Source organism: Gasterosteus aculeatus, chromosome 4, assembly GCF_964276395.1.
Source record: "Gasterosteus aculeatus chromosome 4, fGasAcu3.hap1.1, whole genome shotgun sequence".
NCBI classification, from domain to species: domain Eukaryota; kingdom Metazoa; phylum Chordata; class Actinopteri; order Perciformes; family Gasterosteidae; genus Gasterosteus; species Gasterosteus aculeatus.
Genome location: NC_135691.1, coordinates 24422162 through 24441572, shown reverse-complemented (window position 1 = coordinate 24441572; position 19411 = coordinate 24422162). Strand labels below are relative to the sequence as shown.

At 47.2% G+C, this 19411-nt stretch overlaps 1 long non-coding RNA gene across 1 annotated transcript; it reads right to left on the bottom strand.

The window, feature by feature from the left end:
• Positions 1-17152: 17152 nt before the first annotated feature.
• On the bottom strand, positions 17153-17885 carry LOC144406221 (uncharacterized). Its single transcript, XR_013467421.1, has 3 exons — positions 17763-17885; positions 17582-17659; positions 17153-17482 (listed from the first exon to the last, which is right to left on the bottom strand). It is a non-coding gene; the product is annotated as an uncharacterized LOC144406221 (long non-coding RNA).
• Positions 17886-19411: the final 1526 nt, after the last annotated feature.

Genomic DNA, 19411 nt, shown 5'->3' with positions numbered 1-19411 from the left:
ATGTTTTTAACCTTGCCTGTGTCTGTGAGGGTGGGAGGTCGTTTTCTGTTTTGAAACGAGTTAAAAACGAGCTGAGGAACACAATGTCACAGACACGGCTCTCTGCACTTTCTCTCTTGGCCATCGACCATGAACTTGTTAGTGCCCTTGATTTTGAAGATATTGTACACCAGTTTGCACATTCAAAGTCCAGAAAATGCCACTGTGAAATGTGCCAAATGAAATCAAGCATTTCAAATTTAAACATGCACTTTCCCATTATTTAGGATTAAAATTGTGTATATTGCCAGATTATGTAGCATTTCTGTAAATTGTTTATTGTTGAGAAAAAAACAGGCAGATTTCAAAATGTTTATATTGCACTATAACTTGATTGTCCTTGTCTTGTCTGTGGACTTCCTCTGTGATGGCTCTATCAGTTCAATACATTTGTGTTGGGAATAGGTGTTGTTAAATATATAGGATGCTTTGAAAGTGGTTGCTTATTTATTTTTTGTGAAAATGGATTAAACTTCCTTCCCTCTCTATGTAGTGGGTCAATTTTTCCAGATTATACTGATGCTCATGAGTTTTGTTTTCATAAAATCATATGTGAGTGAGTGGCTTTGAGGTGCATTTGTTCTATGAGCATTTGCACATCTGTACATCAAATGCACTTGACAGTTTTTGAAGTATTGAGTATATTTACTTCATACTACTGTAAATTATTCTGTATTTTGCATCCTGGGGGTCGTGATCATGGAGCCCTTGAATATTTTTACTTTTTAGTTGCAGAATCAAATGATGCGAGACAAAATAAAGGCAGCACAGGCACAAGGGGACTTCACACGCCCTTGATGAAACAAAAAAAAGGAAAAGGGCCTGGGAATCACCTGACTGCAGACATGCAACTCTGGGAAGGACAAAAGATTACCTGACACGTACAAGTGGGGGGGGGGGGGGGGGGGGGGGGAGAACTGAGGCTTAAATACAGGTGAAGGGAATTGCAAACTAAACTCAGCTGTGGGGAGAAACAAAGATCGAGAAACTAAATACAGAAAGTGTAGTGGTTACAAGAATAAAACAGGAAGTTAGTCTTCTCTGTCTCTTCGAGTCGTCACACTTTTGCACATAGCCCTCCAACACAATAAACCCCAGGAAGAAAACAGTGGACACGTGTAGATTTCATGAATAGTTGGTAGTCAAGAAGGAATTTGAATTTAAATTAAGCTCAGTAAAGACCTTGTAACAGATCAAATGCCGAAGAAAAGTGGGTACCTCTTCTTGATTGTGATGTTGTTCAAACCTTTGTAATCAATACAAGGACAAAGGGTGTTGTGTTTCTTGCTAACAAGAAGGTCTGATGCCAATGAGGTGGTCACATTCCTTCATCGCCTGTGTCTCAGGCGCAGACTGAGAAATAGATTCTCCCCCTGGGGGAAGATGATCCTGGTAGCAGATCGATAGCGCAATCATATTCCTGATGTGGAGTTAGAGAAGTGGCTCGGGCCATTAAATACTTCCTTTAAGTCATGGTAACATGCCGGTACCTTGGCTGAGGGGCAGGTTGAACGGTTTGAGATGGAGCCTTGTTGGAAAGCATCTCTCCGAACACTCCTTCTTTCATACAATCACTGTCCCCGGAGACCAGTCAATATGTTACTATGGGGGTTGCGTTGGGACAGTCAGGTGAAAACAAATAGTCTGTGTGGTGGTTGTGGCAACCCAGGGGGAGGGAGGCCAGCTCCCTGCATAAAATAAGCGGCTCAGAGGCAGGAAGTGCAAAACAAAAAAGGGTCCTTTAATTATTAAGGTCAAAATACAGGCCAAACTCGATCCGCCTCCTGTGCTCGGTTCCTCCACACACCCCCCCTCCACCAGCTCCAGGTTGGGGCTAGGAGCGTCAACGAAACAGCATTCCTCCCTCCTGGACAAGGCATCTGCATTTCCATGCGCTTTTCCCGACCTGTGCTCAACAGAAAAATTAAAGTTTTGCAACTCCTGGAACCATCGTGTAACTCGTTCATTAGTGTCCTTGGCTGTAGACATCCATCTTAGTGGTGCGTGATCTGTTACCAGGGTGAACTTTCTGCCTAGGAGGTAATACCGCAGCTTTGTCAGTGCCCATTATATTGCCAGACATTCCTTCTCTACAGTAGAATAATTCAACTCATGCTTTAGCAACTTACGGCTGATATAGGTCACTGGGTCCGCTCTTCTCCTCTTCTAACCTGGGACAGCACAGCTCCAACCCCTGATCCTGAGGCATCTGTATGGACGACAAACGTGTCCCGGAAGTTGTAGGGGTGCTTAAGATCGGCTCAGTGCACAAAGCTTTCCGAAGGGTTGCAAAGGCTTCCTCAGCTTCGGTGCTCCAAAGGACCTGGTGGGGGTGGCTGTTTTTTGTCATCTCGTGTAGCAGGGCTGCAATGGTGGCAAAGTGAGGTATAAAGCACTGATAATAGCCGACCAGGCCCAGAAATGTTTTTACTTGCCGCTTAGTTGCTGGCTTGGGCCAGTGCAAATGTTCAGTGGCTGGAGGAGGGTGTGTGGCAGTCAAGCCAGGGTGGAGGGGGGGGAGGAGTACAGTCACTGAGGGAGATGTGTGTGGGGGTGGGGGGCAGAGTTCAGTAGAGTGACAGCCGCAGGGATGAAGCTGTTCCTGAACCTGCTGGTCCAGGAACGGAGCACCCTGTAGCGCCTCCCAGAGGGGAGGAGGGCAAACAGTCTGTGGCTGGGGTGAGAGCTGTCGTTTTCGATGCCGCGTGCCCTCCGCAGACATCTCTTGCTCTGGACAGCCTCAATGGTGGGGAGTGAGGAACCGGTGATGCATTGGGCAGTTTTCACCACCCTCTGCAGTGATTTACGGTCCGCGACAGTGCAGCTGCCATACCATACTGAGATGCAGTTTGTAAGGATGCTCTCTATGGTACAGCGGTAGAAATTCTCTGGAATCTGAGGAGACAGATGGGCCTTCTTCAGTCTCCTCAGGAAGAAGAGACGCTGGTGTGCTTTCTTTACCAGGGATGAGGTGTTTAGGGTCCAAGAGAGGTCCTCAGAGATGTGCACACCCAGGAACTTTAAGCTGGCGACACGCTCAACCTCCATCCCGTTAATATGGATGGGGATGTGTGTGCCAGTTTTCTTCCTGAAGTCCACAATTAGTTCTTTGGTCTTCTTGGCGTTGAGAGCCATGTTGTCAGCGCACCATACCGCCAGGTGCTGGACCTCCTCTCTCTGTAGGCCGACTCATCGCTGTCACTGATGAGGCCAATCACCGTTGTGTCGTCTGCAAACTTGACAATGGTATTAGAACAGTGTACAGGTGTGCAGTTGTAGGTGAAGAGGGAGTAGAGGACTTAGCACACAGCCCTGTGGCACGCCCGTGTTCACAATGAGGGTTGAGGAGGTGTGGTTCTCTACCCTAACAGACTGGGGTCTGTTGGATAGGAAGTCCAGTATCCAGTTACAGAGGGAAGTGTTGATACCCAGGTGACTGAGTTTCGTGATTAGTTTGGAGGGGATGACAGTGTTGAAAGCTGAACTGAAGTCTATGAACAGCATCCTCACATACAGTAGCTGTTGTTATTGTCCAGGTGAGAAAGGGTGGAGTGTAATGCCGTGGAGATGGCATCCTCCGTACTCCTGTTCTTGTGATAGGCGAATTGGAAGGGGTCCAGTGTGGGTGGTAAGCAGGTTTTGAGGTGAGCCAGGACCAGCCTCTCGAAGCACTTCATGATGGTTGGAGTGAGTGCAACTGGGCGGAAGTCGTTTAGGCTCACTGCGGTGGAGTGCTTTGGCACTGGCATGATAGAGGTGGTTTTAAAGCACGTGGGGACAGTAGCTTGGGCTAGTGACAGGTTGAATATGTCAGTCAAGACCTCAGCTAGCTGTCCAGCACAGGCCCTGAGCACGCATCCGGGACGCCATCAGGGCCAGCAGCCTTACGTGCATTAACCCTGCTCAGTGCTGCACACACGTCGGTGGAGGAGAGTGTGAGGGGCTGGTGGTCTAAAGTGAGCGCAGCCTTGCTGGTAGCCTCCTGGAGGTTCTTATTTGGCTCACCTTCAGCAGCTTGCACATCTCCCTCATCACCGGAGACATGAAGCAGGTTCCCTGGTCAGTTAGAACTTCCTTTGCAATTCCCACTCTACTAAAGAGAAGGAATAATTCCCTCGCCACTGCTTTAGCATTTGCAGTACGCAACGGAACTGCCTCTGGGTACCGGGTGGCATAATCCATGATGACCAGGATATAATATTGGACTTTAGCAGGGGTCCTACTATATCCATGGCCACCCTCTGGAAGGGGATGTCAATTATTGGTAGCGGAATTAAGGGATTCTGGTAGTTTACCTTCGGAGCGGTCTTCTGACACTCTGGGCAGATTTTGCAATAACCCTGGACTGCCTTCTTCACCCCCGGCCAGTAGAAGCACTCCAGGATTCGGTTGTAGGTCTTCTCTATCCCTAGATGAGCTCCCAACATATGTGAGTGGGCCAGGTACAACACTTTTGGAATATAGCATTTGGGGACTAGCAACTGTTCCACCACAAGTTCTGCCAGTTTAGCCACCCTATATAGGAGGCCATTCTTTATCGAAAAATGAGGAAAAGTGTCAACACTCACCCCTTCCACTGGTTCCCCGTGACGTCATCCACGAACCCAGAACGCTCGCTCACGTCGGTGGTTCTTGTGCACCGACTACGGACCGCGTCGACTATTTTACGCTTCGGCGAGTTTGAATGTGCGCTTCGTTAGTTTAGCTCAGCTGTCTCGGTTTAGCTGACTGTTAGCAGGCTGAAGCCGCGGTGCTTCAGAGAAACATGAAGACCCGTTTAACAGACTGTCGGCCAGCAGAGATCCATGCGGACCTTTCTGCTCTGTTCTCTGGCGACTGCAGGCAGAGTTTCCTCGGCTGGATGATTAACATAATAAACCAATTGCAGGTTGTGAAGCCTCACGCATTTCAACTATAGTTCACACGCTACATCGTGAGAAGACTGTGTTAAACCGTCTCAGCCACCGTATGTTCGTTACTAAGCAACATAGAGGTGCGAACACACGTGACAGGTGGATAGAACTGCGCAGTGCAGGTGAAGGACGTGGCGCACAGAGCAGGTGGAGGAAAACCCGCAGGACACAAGAGAGAAGAACTGGTCATGAAACCAAAAAATAAACAGAGACAAAGAGAAAGAAAAGATTTGAATGAAAAGTGGAGGTCCAGTTTAGAATGGCTGGTTTATGATGCAGCCAAGAAAATAATGTATTGCAACGATTGTAGGAAGTTAAGGGGTCTCTTTAGTTGGGACAAGCAATTTCACAGTGGAAACAATAAAGGACCATTCCGGTGTCCATGTCAAAAGCATTGCAAGTAAACAGACAAAGACAAAGTGTTGCGTTTAGATCCCTGGTCCTCATGAAGTTGTTACACCTTTGCCAATTTGTTAAATTGCCTTGCAAATAAATGCTTTGCTATTTGTTAAAATCCAAATCCTTTCATGAAATGATTTTATTTATATTAGCTCACACAAACACTTCAACCATTTGTTCTTGGCCCGGCTCCTCCGTCAAATTTTACAACCCATTGTGGCCCGCGAGTCAAAAAGTTTGCCGACCCCTGCTATAGACCTGTCCTAGGAGGGACATCTAAATTGACAACCAAGTATTGCAAGCTAGATTAGTATGCAGTTATAGACAACACAGGGGGTCCCTGGGCCTGAGAAGGGAAGAAAAGGAGTTTATTATGGCTATTAAATGTGACTAAAAGACTAAAACTAATTACATTTTAGTCTAAACTAAAACGAAGGAGGATTAAAATTACTAAAAGACTAAGACTAAATCAAAAATAGCTGCCAAAATTAACACTGGGCGGCACAGGCATGTACTACCTTGACTTTCCGGTCCCTACAAGGTTTCTTGGTTGCATCGTTTCTCCGGTAGCCAGCTGTCCTGTAAGCCCACAAACGGCAAAATATCGAGCAGTCCCGTCCAATCAGCACTGGCACTGGCAGATTTTCCACCAAACCCGCCACAACCTCAAAAGTGCCTCTCGTGGTCTGGACCTTTATGTGGGCTGTGTGATACTCACGGGAGTCCCCATGGACACAGGAGACTGGTATAGGGGGTCCCCTGGGGCCAGCGGTCATTCCTGGCCACCAAATGTGGCAACCCAGGGGGAGGGAGGCCAGCTCCCTGCATAAAATAAGCGGCTCAGAGGCAGGAAGTGCAAAACAAAAAGGGTCCTTTTAATATTAAGGTTAAAATACAGGACAAACTCAAGTAGGAGTAGGTCTCCAGCGCTGGGCTAGTGACTCCGGTCTATTCCGCGGCTCCTTCGTCCTGTGAGGGGTAGAGCAGAGGATAGGGGTGATCCTGTCGCCCTGTCTCTGCTACTGGGTCTCTTCTTCTCCTCTCGAGCCGGTCTCCCTCTCTACATGTATCCTTCACCTCTAATTACCTGATCGCTCGCAGGTGTGACCAATGCCACGTTCCCAGTGGCTGCAGCACCTGCACAGGATAATATATCCCCTTTATTACCTCCCCCAATCGGAGCTTGGAGATCCGCCTCCTGTGCTCGGTTCCTCCCCCTGGTTCACCACATGGTCAAGGAAGGTTATCTGTACAGGGGACGTGTGGTGAGTGACCTGGCAGAGTAAAGCGCCCATCGAAAGCGCTAACTTCCAGAGGTCTGGAGAGGGGACGTCTCTCTAACCCCAGATTACGAGCCAATCCAGCGTCAATCAGGTTGGCATCCAAAATGGAATCCACCTACACCTTCTGACCGAGAGAAGTGGTTAGAGAGGAGATGGACACTCGAGGGAAGGACCCGAAAGCGACCTACAGACAGGGGCGTATGGCTCACCAGTAACGTCCTCCTCACTGGCGAGCCTGGGCCCGTATCCCTAAAGATTCTGAGAATCCTCTCAGAGAGCTCCTAATTTAACCTAAAAATTCCTTGCCAGGAGTTTTACCTTAGAAGTGATTCCAGAACATTTTCAGTTAACTCTGAGCAAGGAATGGATGGAAAATCCTATCTTAGTGAGGAGGTGTGGTTGACCCCGTTGCTAGGTATGAGTCATCATTTCAAAAGCCGTGATTGGTTGATCTCTCTGGGAACCGTCACCTTATCGTGGTGGAGAGGTTTGTGTGTCCCTATGAACCTGAGGGCTGTGTTGTCGGGAGCCTTGTGCTCCTGGTAGGGTTACCCTTGGCAAAGTGGTCTCAGGCGAGGGGCCAGACTAAGAATGGTTCAAAACCCCCATGAAAAAACGGAAGAGGGAAGGAGTTACCCGGCCCGGAGGAAGCCCGGGGCCCCCATTTGGAGCCAGGCCCAGATGGAGGGCCCGACAGCGAGCGTCTGGTGGCCGGGTTTACCGCGGAGCCCGGCCGGGCACAGCCCGAAGGAGTGACGCGGCAGCCCAACACTCTACTCCCCATGGGCTCACCACCTGTGGAGGAAACCGATGGGGTCGGGTGCGCTGCTACAAGGGTGGCAGTGACAGTGGGGGGTCTAGACGGAACAGACCTGGGCGGCAGATGCTGGCTCTGGGGACGTGGAACGTAACCTCTCTGGGGGGGAAGGAGCCGGAGCTTGTGCGGGAGGTGGAGCGTTATCAGTTGGATCTGGTGGGGCTTACCTCTACGCACAGCCTCGGCTCTGGAACCAAACTCCTGGATAGGGGGTGGACTCTATTCTACTCCGGAGTGGCCCATGGTGTGAGGCGCCAGGCGGGTGTGGGGATACTCATAAGTCCCCGGCTGAGTGCTGCTACATTGGAGTTTACCCCAGTGGACAAAAGGGTCGCCTCCCTACGCCTTCGGGTGGTGGGGGGGAAAACTCTGACTGTTGTCTGTGCATATGCACCAAACAGCAGCTCAGAGTATTCGGCCTTTTTGGAGACCCTGAATGGAGTCCTGCATGGGGCTCCTGTAGGGGACTCCATAGTCCTACTGGGAGACTTCAATGCGCACGTGGGCGACGATGGAGATAACTGGAGAGGCGTGATTGGGAGGAATGGCCTCCCTGATCTGAACCCGAGCGGGTGTTTGTTACTGGACTTCTGTGCTAGTCACGGATTGTCCATAACAAACACCATGTTCGAACATAAGGATGTTCATAAGTGTACGTGGTACCAGAGCACCCTAGGCCAAAGATCAATGATCGATTTTGTAATCGTATCGTCTGATCTGAGGCCGCATGTTCTGGACACTCGGGTAAAGAGAGGGGCAGAGCTGTCAACTGATCACCATCTCGTCTGGAGGAGGCCCCGGTCCAAAAGATTTTCAACTCACACCTCCGGCGGAGCTTCTCTCACATTCCTGTGGAGTTAGGGGACATTGAACCAGAGTGGTCTATGTTCAAAACCTCCATTGCTGAAGCCGCGGCGGTGAGTTGTGGCCTCAAGGTCTTAGGTGCATCAAGGGGCGGTAACCCTCGAACTCCGTGGTGGACACCGGTGGTCAGGGAAGCCGTCCGACTGAAGAAGGAGGCCTTCCGGGTTATGATATCCGGTGGGACTCCAGAGGCAGTTGCAGTGTACCGACAGGCTCGAAGGGCAGCAGCCTCTGCCGTGATGGAGGCAAAGCAGCGAGTATGGGAGGAGTTCGGGGTAACTATGGAGAAGGACTTTCGGTCGGCACCAAAGTGTTTTTGGAAGACCATCCGGCACCTCAGGAGGGGGAAACGGGGAACCATCCAAGCTGTGTACAGTAAGGATGGGACCCTGTTGACCGCGACTGAGGAGGTTATCGGGCGGTGGAAGGAACACTTTGAGGAACTCCTGAATCCAACTACTACGCCCTCTTTGGTGGAGGCGGAGCTGGAGGCGGAGGAGGGATCATCGTCAATTAGCCTGGTGGAAGTCACTGAGGTAGTCAAACAACTCCACAGTGGCAAAGCCCCGGGGATTGATGAGATCCGTCCAGAGATGCTAAAAGCAATGGGTGTTGGGGGGTTGTCTTGGATGACACGCCTCTTCAACATTGCGTGGAAGTCTGGGACAGTGCCAAAAGAGTGGCAGATCGGGGTGGTGGTACCCCTCTTTAAAAAGGGGGACCAGAGAGTGTGTGCCAATTACAGGGGTATCACACTACTCAGCCTCCCGGGTAAAGTCTACTCTAAGGTGCTGGAAAGGAGGGTTCGGCCGATAGTCGAACCAAGGATTGAAGAGGAACAATGCGGTTTTCGTCCTGGTCGTGGAACAACGGACCAGCTCTTCACTCTTTCCAGGATCATAGAGGGGGCTTGGGAGTATGCTCAACCAGTCTACATGTGTTTTGTGGACTTGGAGAAGGCGTATGACCGGGTCCCCCGAGAGATACTGTGGGAGGTGCTGCGGGAGTACGGGGTGAGGGGGTCCTTGCTTGGGGCCATCCAATCCTTGTACGCCCAAAGCGAGAGCTGTGTTCGGGTGCTCGGCAGTAAGTCGAAGGCGTTTCCGGTGGGGGTTGGCCTTCGCCAGGGCTGCGCCTTGTCACCAATCTTGTTTGTGGTCTTCATGGACAGGATATCGAGGCGTAGTCAGGGGGAGGAGGGTCTACAGTTCGGGGGGCTGCGGATCTCATCGCTGCTTTTTGCAGATGATGTGGTCCTGATGGCATCTTCCGTCTGTGACCTCCAACTCTCACTGGAGCGTTTCGCAGTCGAGTGTGAAGCGGTCGGGATGAGGATTAGCACCTCTAAATCTGAGGCCATGGTTCTCAGCAGGAAACCGATGGATTGCCTACTCCAGGTAGGGAATGTGTCCTTACCCCAAGTGAAGGAGTTCAAGTACCTCGGGGTCTTGTTCACGAGTGAGGGGAAGATGGAGTGTGAGTTTGGCCGGAGAATCGGAGCAGCGGGGGCGGTATTGCACTCGCTTTACCGCACCGTTGTGACGAAAAGAGAGCTGAGCCGGAAGGCAAAGCTCTCGATCTACCGGTCAATCTTCGTTCCTACCCTCACCTATGGTCATGAAGGATGGGTCATGACCGAAAGAACTAGGTCACGGGTACAAGCGGCCGAAATGGGTTTCCTCAGGAGAGTGGCTGGCGTCTCCCTTAGGGATAGGGTGAGAAGCTCAGCCATTCGCGAGGAGCTCGGAGTAGAGCCGCTGCTCCTTTGCGTCGAAAGGAGCCAGTTGAGGTGGTTTGGGCATCTGGTGAGGATGCCCCCTGGGCGCCTCCCTAGGGAGGTGTTTCAGGCACGGCCAGCTGGGAAGAGGCCCCGGGGAAGACCCAGGACTAGGTGGAGAGATTATATCTCTGCACTGGCCTGGGAACGCCTTGGGATCCCCCAGTCAGAGCTGGTAGATGTGGCCCGGGAAAGGGAAGTTTGGGGTCCCCTGCTGGAGCTGTTGCCCCCGCGACCCGACCCCGGATAAGCGGTTGAAGATGGATGGATGGATGATTGGTTGATCCTACAAGTTTGATGAAAATGAACTTTTGGTGAAAATGAGCAAAGGATGTACCCTCAAATCAATAAACATAATTATACACTCTAATCTTATGCAGACTGTAATTGTAAATAATATTTCACATTCAAGAAAATATCTGGAAAATGAATAGTAAGCTGTAGGGTTTATAGCATAACATTAGAATCTAAAATATGTGAAAACTTCAGCTCATTACACCCTGTTCAAATAATGATTTGTGTCATATTTGCTCATATTAATATCCTAGCTGGCATATTTTGTACTTTCACTCCCATATGGACCCCATTGAAAACAAGATGGCCTATCTCAAGGGGCTGTCCTTAATGAAGTAGAAATTGCAACGTTACAACTCAGTGTGGTCTTAACGAGGGTAAGACGGCTCAGCTTTTATCAATGTCTGTGATTGCTGGCTGGTCTATTTATGAAGGCTTGTTAACAAATATCCTACAAACACAGAAAATGGAGAAAAAAAGGAATCGCAAGCCGAACTGGACTGAGTAGCAAGGTTTGTTGCTGGCCCAGTTGGTGAACCAACATAAAGGTATGTTACGAGGAAAATTTGGCCCAACTGTCACCAGCCAAGGCAAGAGGCACGCCTGGGACACAATATCCCAAACAATCAATGCCTCTTTTCCACTCGTGGTGCGGACAGGCGACGATTGTGAGAAAAGGTGGTATGTGCTGCAGTCCAAGGCAAAATATGAGATTGCAGCACACAAGCGGGAATCCTCACTCACAGGTGAGCAAAATACTATAGCCTACCACATAATCTGGCAACTTGCTCCTGCTGGCAAAGTTAATTTACATGCCTAAGTACTGTGTTCATTGACTGTTTCTTTCTAGGGGGTGGACCACCTGCAAAGCGGCTGTCCCAAGTGGCCGACACTGTCTTTCAAGTCCTGGGACACTCTGAGGTCAGTGTCACCGGGCTGCCAACAGGCATTGACACGTCAATGATGCAGGCCCTTGAAATGCAGCAAAGGTAGGACACAGGGTTATTCATATCAACAGTGTTTATTCATTGCAGAAGCCATATCATGTGTTATCCATGCTCATTGTATTAAATTAATTTAATCAAAACAATAATTAAACTAGGCCTATGTATTTATGTAGCATGGAGCCATCACAAGAACTGGGCCCATCAAGTTTGCTGACAAGATTGCCGCCTGAACCATCTGCAGCTGCTACTCAGGATAGCCCGGCGGATCAAACACCATTCCCATCCGCAGCACCTGCTCAGTCAGCATCCCTGCAGGAGAGAAGATTGCAACTCACAATTGATGTGTTTGAACAACAAAAAAAAGTCCTTTCCCTTCAGGAGGAGTACTACCGCCTTAAAATTGAACACCTAAAAAATAAACCATTTAGAGATTGTGTTCTGTGTCTGCATTTAACAATTGCAGGTGATGTGCAGTAAGACTGTGGTAGTTCTTAATACCATCACAAGTTCTCAAATGACATGGGGCTACAGCTTGCCTGAAATGTAAATATGTGAAGTTTGCCCTGTAAGGCAGTCCACTCTGGGCTAGGTTCCCCTGTGGAATGTGAATATCTTCTTCACCACCATCCTCATCGTTGTCTTCATCCTCATCGCCATCCTCCTGAGGTTCTGCAATCTGTCTAACCTTGCAAATATTGTGTAATATTGCACAGGCTATGATGACTTTGCTGACTTTTTCAGGCCTCACCCGCACCTCTCCGTGGAGAACATGAAAGCGCCTCTTAAGCTGGCCTATGCCACGCTCCACCACCGCTCTTGTTGTCTTGTGGGCCCTACAATAGTATACAGACCTTTAATTATTTGATGGAAATATTGCACTACTTGGATGCTCTAACATATTGCTTGCATTTAATTTCCATGATTTTTGTATTGTTTGGCTTACCTGTTATAGTTTAATTGGGGCCCTTGGCGTGGCTGGAGGTAAGGTGTAAGGAGCCATGGTTTGCATGGGTAGCCACTGTCCCCTAACAAGTGGCAATTAGCTGGCACATAGCGTCTCTCAAAAAGCTGTCTGATGCCACTCTCGGAGAGCATTCTCGCATCATGTGTGGAGCCTGGCCATTTAGCCACAATATCCAAAATCCTACAGGCCGCATTGAACACTATTTGCACATTGATGCTGTGGAAATTCTTCCTGTTAACAAGACAGCCTTGTCCTCTGATGGCGCAATTATTCTCACATGTGTTCCATCAATTACACCCACAACGCCAGGGAATCCTGCAATGTCCATAAATGCCCTTTAATGTGTGTTTAAAGTGCGGGCATCCAGCGGGAATGAAACAAATTGTGTCACAATATTAGGTTGTGACAAAGCTGTCAGTGTTTGGGTGATGACTCTGCTGACGGAGGATTGGGACAGACCCAAGTCATCACTGCTGCATTGTTGCATTTTCCCTGTTGCCAAATACCTCAGGGTTGTGATTACTTTCTTCTCCGGTGTAATAGCGTTGTGGCGTCGAGTTGGTGAAGTAATTGCATCTCTAAGGAGATCCACCACAAACATGATTCCTGCACGATCCAATCTGTAGCGTCTCAATAATTCCCTGTCATCCAGTGTTTGCAGGACATCTCTCCTGCCTCCTCTGTTGGCCATTTTGTGCAGCTGCTTAGGGGAACTCCTAAGCCACTAAAAGTCCTCTTCCCTGCTCTTAGCAGATCTCGCCTTAGGAGCCCTTTTAAGCACAAGGAATCTTGAGGAATAGCTTTTATATTAACTGGGATTTTCGTGTCACTTTTAGGGGAAATTCTAAGCAAACGTCATGACTCTGAGAATTTTCTTAGAATTTGGCCGCTAGGAGCCATTTTTTGCACAAAAATTATTTAGGGATACGGGCCCTGATCTTTTAGTGGGCAGGAGGCAATAAGGTGGCCCATCTGGCCACAGTAGCAACAGCGACAAGCTAAAAAAAACAGCTAGGTCTCCCTTTCCTAAACTCCCCTAGACAGCTCTCTAGCCTTATGCTATGTTCACACCAAACGCAAACGCTTTACTCGGCCGACTAGTTGTAGTTATTTCGCTTCAAGTGTATTCACGTTTTGGCAGCAGGACGGCAGTGATGACGAGCGGAGCATCTCAACGCTGATTGTCTTTCGCAAGACCGGGAGGCTTTTTCGCCCAAAGTTGAAATATTTTGCGTCTTTCGCGCCGCCCATTTAAAATTCTTCTCATTCGCGACCAGATGCGTCTGTGCATTCACTTTACGTGGAATCTACTCACACAAATAATTCGCTTCGCTTTTGGTGTGAACGCAACATTTCAGCAAGGGTGGTTAAGGCCTCAAGACTCCCCGAGTCATTCTTAACACTAGTTCCTCCCTCACTGGGTTGTTTAGCCCTCTGACCAAAACACTGGAGAGATGCATTGGACCACCCTAACCCTTGCGCGAAGGTTCTGGAAGTTGATGGGAAACGTAGCCACACTACGGGATCCCTTCCTCAAAGACAGTAGGCGTGAAGCAACGTCTTTACCTCTACTGGGTGATCAAAAACTCTATGCATCTATAGCACTGATATGAGCAGAGAGCAGGGGACTGACTCTTCCATATGCTGGTAGCACAGGCCAAGGCTCCCCCAGTCATGGACCCTATCATAAAGGCAACCTTAGCTCTATCAGTTACATATCTAGAAGGCTGCTGAGTCAATGTTGGCCAGTTTGTACTGTTAGGGAGCTGGGGCCACGAGACCTGGACTCAAAAAGAGACTCAAGGCAAGGTAGTCAGGTTCAAAAAACAAGGTATTTTCTTCAGGCAGAGTTTCGGTACACAGGTAGTCAGACAAGGCAGGCAGAGTTATCCAAATCGGCGGGCAAAGAATCAGGTGTAGACAGAAATGTGTCAAAACTATGGTGGCCTGAAGTTCAAATCACAACAGCAAATAGGAAAACACAACATTAACTTCTTACGGAAAGGGTAGGTCCTATCTAGCAGAGGATGGACCCTTCTGATGGGATCAGTAGAGACAATCCGTCTGTCCAAATGAGACTGAGGACAGACCATGGAACCGAAAATGGCACCATGAGACTAATACAGTGTACCCTTAGACACGACTACTATGCAGGCTCCTAAAGCCACAATTATGGATCATCAGTTGGGAATCAACGAATCGAGGCGTGGTGATCCATTTTGAGAAAAGGAAGGTAAGTAATCCACTGTTAGTATTCATCTGCCAAAAAGATGTTTTAGTCAAATAAAAAGGTATTTCAGCAGGTAAAACAGACAACATTATTGAGGGGCCATGCAGTGCCTTTCCACCAATGCATTCACACAATCAGATTTAGCTGATATTGGCAGCAGTTCATTCTTTTTGTAGTAGCCTACTTGTAGTTACTCAATAGTTATAATCCCTTCCTCTTGTGTAAAATAAGGAGCCTAACTGAATTTTATTCCCAGGGCTCAAATTTGGATGAACCTGTTTGGAGACCTGAGAGACTCTGGACACTTTAATGGCAGCCATGACCATCAGGACATACTGAGATTCTGCTTCAATGAAGTTCTGCAAGAAGACCTGAATGAGTGCACGGACCTCTGGAATAAGCACAGGATTAGACCCTTCAGTCTTGCATCATGTCCTGGTGTAATTCCAGACAAACTCTTATCTCTTGCCTCACACATCTCAACTCACAATGAATTGACTATATCTATTCTTGCATAAATTGCACCACACTGGAATTACATTTGGATCTGGACACTGATCTGGACCTTGAAAGAAATAGCTGGCCTATAAATATGGTCTACTGCAGCCCACTCTTAAAGGCCAGATGTTAAAGGAAAACATTCTCAAATGTGGCTTAGCTGTGTATTGTGTGTATATTCAACGTGATCTCCAAAACCTGTTCGTAAAAATTTATACGAAAATCTTGAACATACAAATTCGTAACAATACATACGAACTGGCGGTGGTTAATCACGCCCCTTGAGTGAACAACATGGCGGACCATGTTGGATTTACATACGGTAAATGTTGTCTTACTGATAGAAGTGGATATCTGAAACATCCAGTCTTTTCATTTCACTTTGACTTTACTCTAAACTACGTAACTTAACGAATGTGCTCTCTTCAAGACTAAAGGGGTCGTGTACAGCATCAACCCTTATTTCAAAGTGCTTACATTTGGCAGAAAGTGGAACTTAATGTACAACAAAAACACTTCATCGGTAAACTTAAAACATGTACGTGTACGTGCAACGCTAAAAACCTCTAACAGCAGCATCCCAACATTAGATCTGGACACGTTGAATCTGCTGAATTTCTTGTGGTCAATGGAAGCGCTAAATTTGCAATTATTTCAGGTGCACTTGTATGCCTAGAACAAAAAGTAGAAACATTTCATTGTGTGTAAAAAAAAAGATGCTCAAAGCAGAATTTTATAGCTTATTAGATGAACACAAATGGGAGCAAGCCTTCCTGTCCTTCAATATTCATAAATAGTACTCATAACACTTGATAACACGTTGACTACACGTTGATAACACGTTGACTCCTTAGGACAACAGTCAGTTATTAAAACAAAAGGCTACATCCTTAGAGTATTATCCATCCTTTCAAAAAAACTACTCATACTCTGTACAAGTCCATTCTACAAAGACAGAAGGATGGATAATACTCTAATATAGCGCTCATGACTCACATTGGCTCTTTGCAAGATGACTAATTTTTTTCTTTGACAGTTAGAACTTTATATTTGTCATCATCAATGACAAGAGGCGCATATAGGTCTGTGTAGTTGCTGCAAAAAGAGAATATGTACACACAATACAATATAATGAAACAAACATCTTTATCAGTATTCAGGAAACATTTATTACCAAAATATGCCAAACATACAAGGAATTTGTCTTGGCGGTTGGTGCGCGACAGTAGACAGACAAGACAGCAGTGCACAGTAATAAAATAAAGTAAAATGAAATGCTAATGCAATGGGTTAGTAGAATAAGGCTATGGGTTAGTATAAAACAATGGAATAAAGTTAAAAATTTTAAATATTAAAAAAGTTTAAAAAAAATATTAAGCATAAAGTGCACTAACGAACAAGTAACAAAGTGACGAGTGACGACAAAGTGATGAATTACAGTTAAAGTGACATGTGCAGTGTGAAGGGGGGTGACCGGTGGAATGTTATAGTCAGTCAGTGGGGGACCGGGCTCTGTTGATGAGCCCGACTGCCGACGGGAAGAAACTGTTCGTGTGGCGGGAGGTCGTAGTCCTGATGGACCTCAGCCTCCTGCCAGATGGAACACTGCATGAAAAGTGCGATTTTTGTCCCCGTAAACGCCCGGAAATCTCCCTAATTTCCGACAATTTGCCACCCGCGCACGTCGCGTTTGTCTGTGCCACAAATTGTCGGAAACGAACCATGACGTAGGCGGAGAGCTGGCGGAGGTGCGAATGGCCCGAATTAGCATATGAATGCAGCGAAGCTGCGGGTGGCCGAGCCGAGCGGGCTTGAATATTCTCACTCCTTATTGGATGAAACCACAATTTACGAACAAATAAAATCACTCGTGATTGGCAGCAAAACCACACCTGGGCAGACCAGGCTTGAGTGTCCTTGTTCATGATTGGATGAAACCACAACTTTCAATCACTCGTGATTGGTTGGCAGATCTGTCGCTATTGGTCACCCGCCTCATTTTATTTATATATTCATATTATGCTGTATATTAATTTCATGGTTATCCTATGTAGGCTACTACACTTTTATTAGGATACCAACCAGGACATCAATGAATTAATAGAGAAAATGAACATTTGCCACATGTTTATGCAAAGAAAGAGCTTTATTAACAACACACAAACAACAACTACATACAAAGTGAGGATCTGTCCACACTTGGGTAAAGGCGGTTTAAAAAACTACAGCTCAGTAAACTGTCCGTTTGCCTCCTCGGGGTTGTAGACCGTCACTGGCGCCGTGTTTTCCGAGGCAGGTCTGTTGTGCAGGCGCCTCGTGTGCGTGTGGCGACCGTACAATCCACCCCGAGACCCCGCCAACAACGCCGTCCCCTCCGCCCGACGTGAGCTCTACGGTGGCGGATTTCCAGAGTTCCACCTCGTCATCAGCCAGCACACGTTGTCTCGATTCCAGCAGCTGTAAAAACAACAATTAATCAGTACTGTGCGATGTGATGCGTACGGACACAACACATCGATCAATGCACCTGAAACAAGTCAGCAAATAAACTCTGACCCTCTTTCTTCTCGCTCGACTCCGCGCTGAATCCTTCGCAGCTCCTGTGTCCCGTCTCACAATACGTCTCACAGGCGGCTGGAAAACAATTAAATGAGTGTGGTATGAATACAAAAAAAATCAAACTCAAGTCACAGTAACATTTAACAAGGAAGGAGAAACAGTAAACAGTGTCACTTACACACAATGACGTCGTCTAAATCTGGACTTTTCCCGGAGCAAATACGAGGTCACCGTCTCATTATGAGGCGAGATTAGTCTGTGAAAACAAAATGTATAGTTATGATCGGTATCTATACGTATATATTCCCTTATACCGCAGGATGAAAGCATATTCTTTAAATCTGACCCTTGTCGCGCCTGTAATTCGTCTCGGAGTTGTGAAGACGCGCACCGCTTCCTGTAAACGACACGGCAAAGAAAACACACTTTAATAAAGCAGTTTCTGCTCACTTGTAAGGCTACTAGGCTACTCTTAGCTTAACTTGAGGCTACGCTACTTTTAGCTTATCCTGCAGTCATCTAATGTATTCTTACCGCCATCTTGGGATTGTGCGCCCATCTCCTCTTCTTTGAGTCGGTTCCTCTCCTCCATGGACAGAAACCCGCAGAGTTGGTGACCGCGGAGAGGAGTTGAAGGCGAGTTGAACGCGAGACGTCGTCCAGCCATTATTCACGAAGCAGCAAAAACCAAACAAAGGAACTGGAGATACAGTTCTTCTGAATATAGTAACACACGTGTCTATTTGTACGCTCGTCTTGCAAGTACTGCTGTATCAGTCATGCCTATGACCTCACACGTGATTGGACGAGGAGTCTAAGGGTCCTCCAATCACATACGAGGTTATTGTTATACGGAAGGACCAGTATTTTAGGAAGACAAATGGTTGGGACTTTGAAACAGCTGATATGCTTTATGTAAAGCAATGTTTTGGTGTCAGCAGAACGACTTTCCCTAGAGAACTGTACAGTGGTGCCTCTTTCTCCATTCCACCAGACAATCTTGAGTCTGACAGACATGCAATGTTGACAATGTATCATCAGATGTACCCTTGTGTCACTGAGGTTGAATGTTTTGCCATGACATGTAAACGGGTAACATATGAATGTAACTTACTCAATCGATAGATGCAGAGCATAAAGGTCAGCATATGTTCATGTTAAGTGGTGTGGAAACACTAACAGTTTTGAGGAACCCGTCCTTGACCCTCTATCAGAACTACGACCAGCCATTATAAAGCAGTTTATAGTTGTTAATGTGTCAAAGGGTACGGCATTTAAACATGTTCTTGCACAAGTTTCCTGGCTTCATCTCCACCCGGACAGACATTTTTATGGAAAGCCAATGGAAGTTTGGGGCTTGCAGGGAACAGATACGTCATACCCAGCATCATTTCTGCCAGTTGAGCACATTGCTAGAAGATGTGTGGTTAATACATCCTCTGTGCATTTAAGACCAAAGAAAAGGTCACTATAGTCCTGCCACTATGCACTGTAGTTGAGCTCTAGGAGACTGTGATCTCTGCAGACCCCTCATGCTGATTCAAATGTTGTTTGCATGGAATGCTCATTTTACCTTGATTAAAACTATTTTTTTAAAGAAGTTATTTTGTGTATCTTTTTTACATAACATTTGCCATTGCTAATGGCATACACAGTAATCTATCATATTTGAATTAAATTAATCAATTCAAGCTAAAATTTAAGAGTATAATTAGGCTACTGAGCCTGATCTATTTGTACCAGAGATTTTCTTACCTTTTAAAAAAATGTCACCTGGGCTAAAACTCCCTCTGCGACCCTGATTTGCATTTGTATAGCTCACAGCAT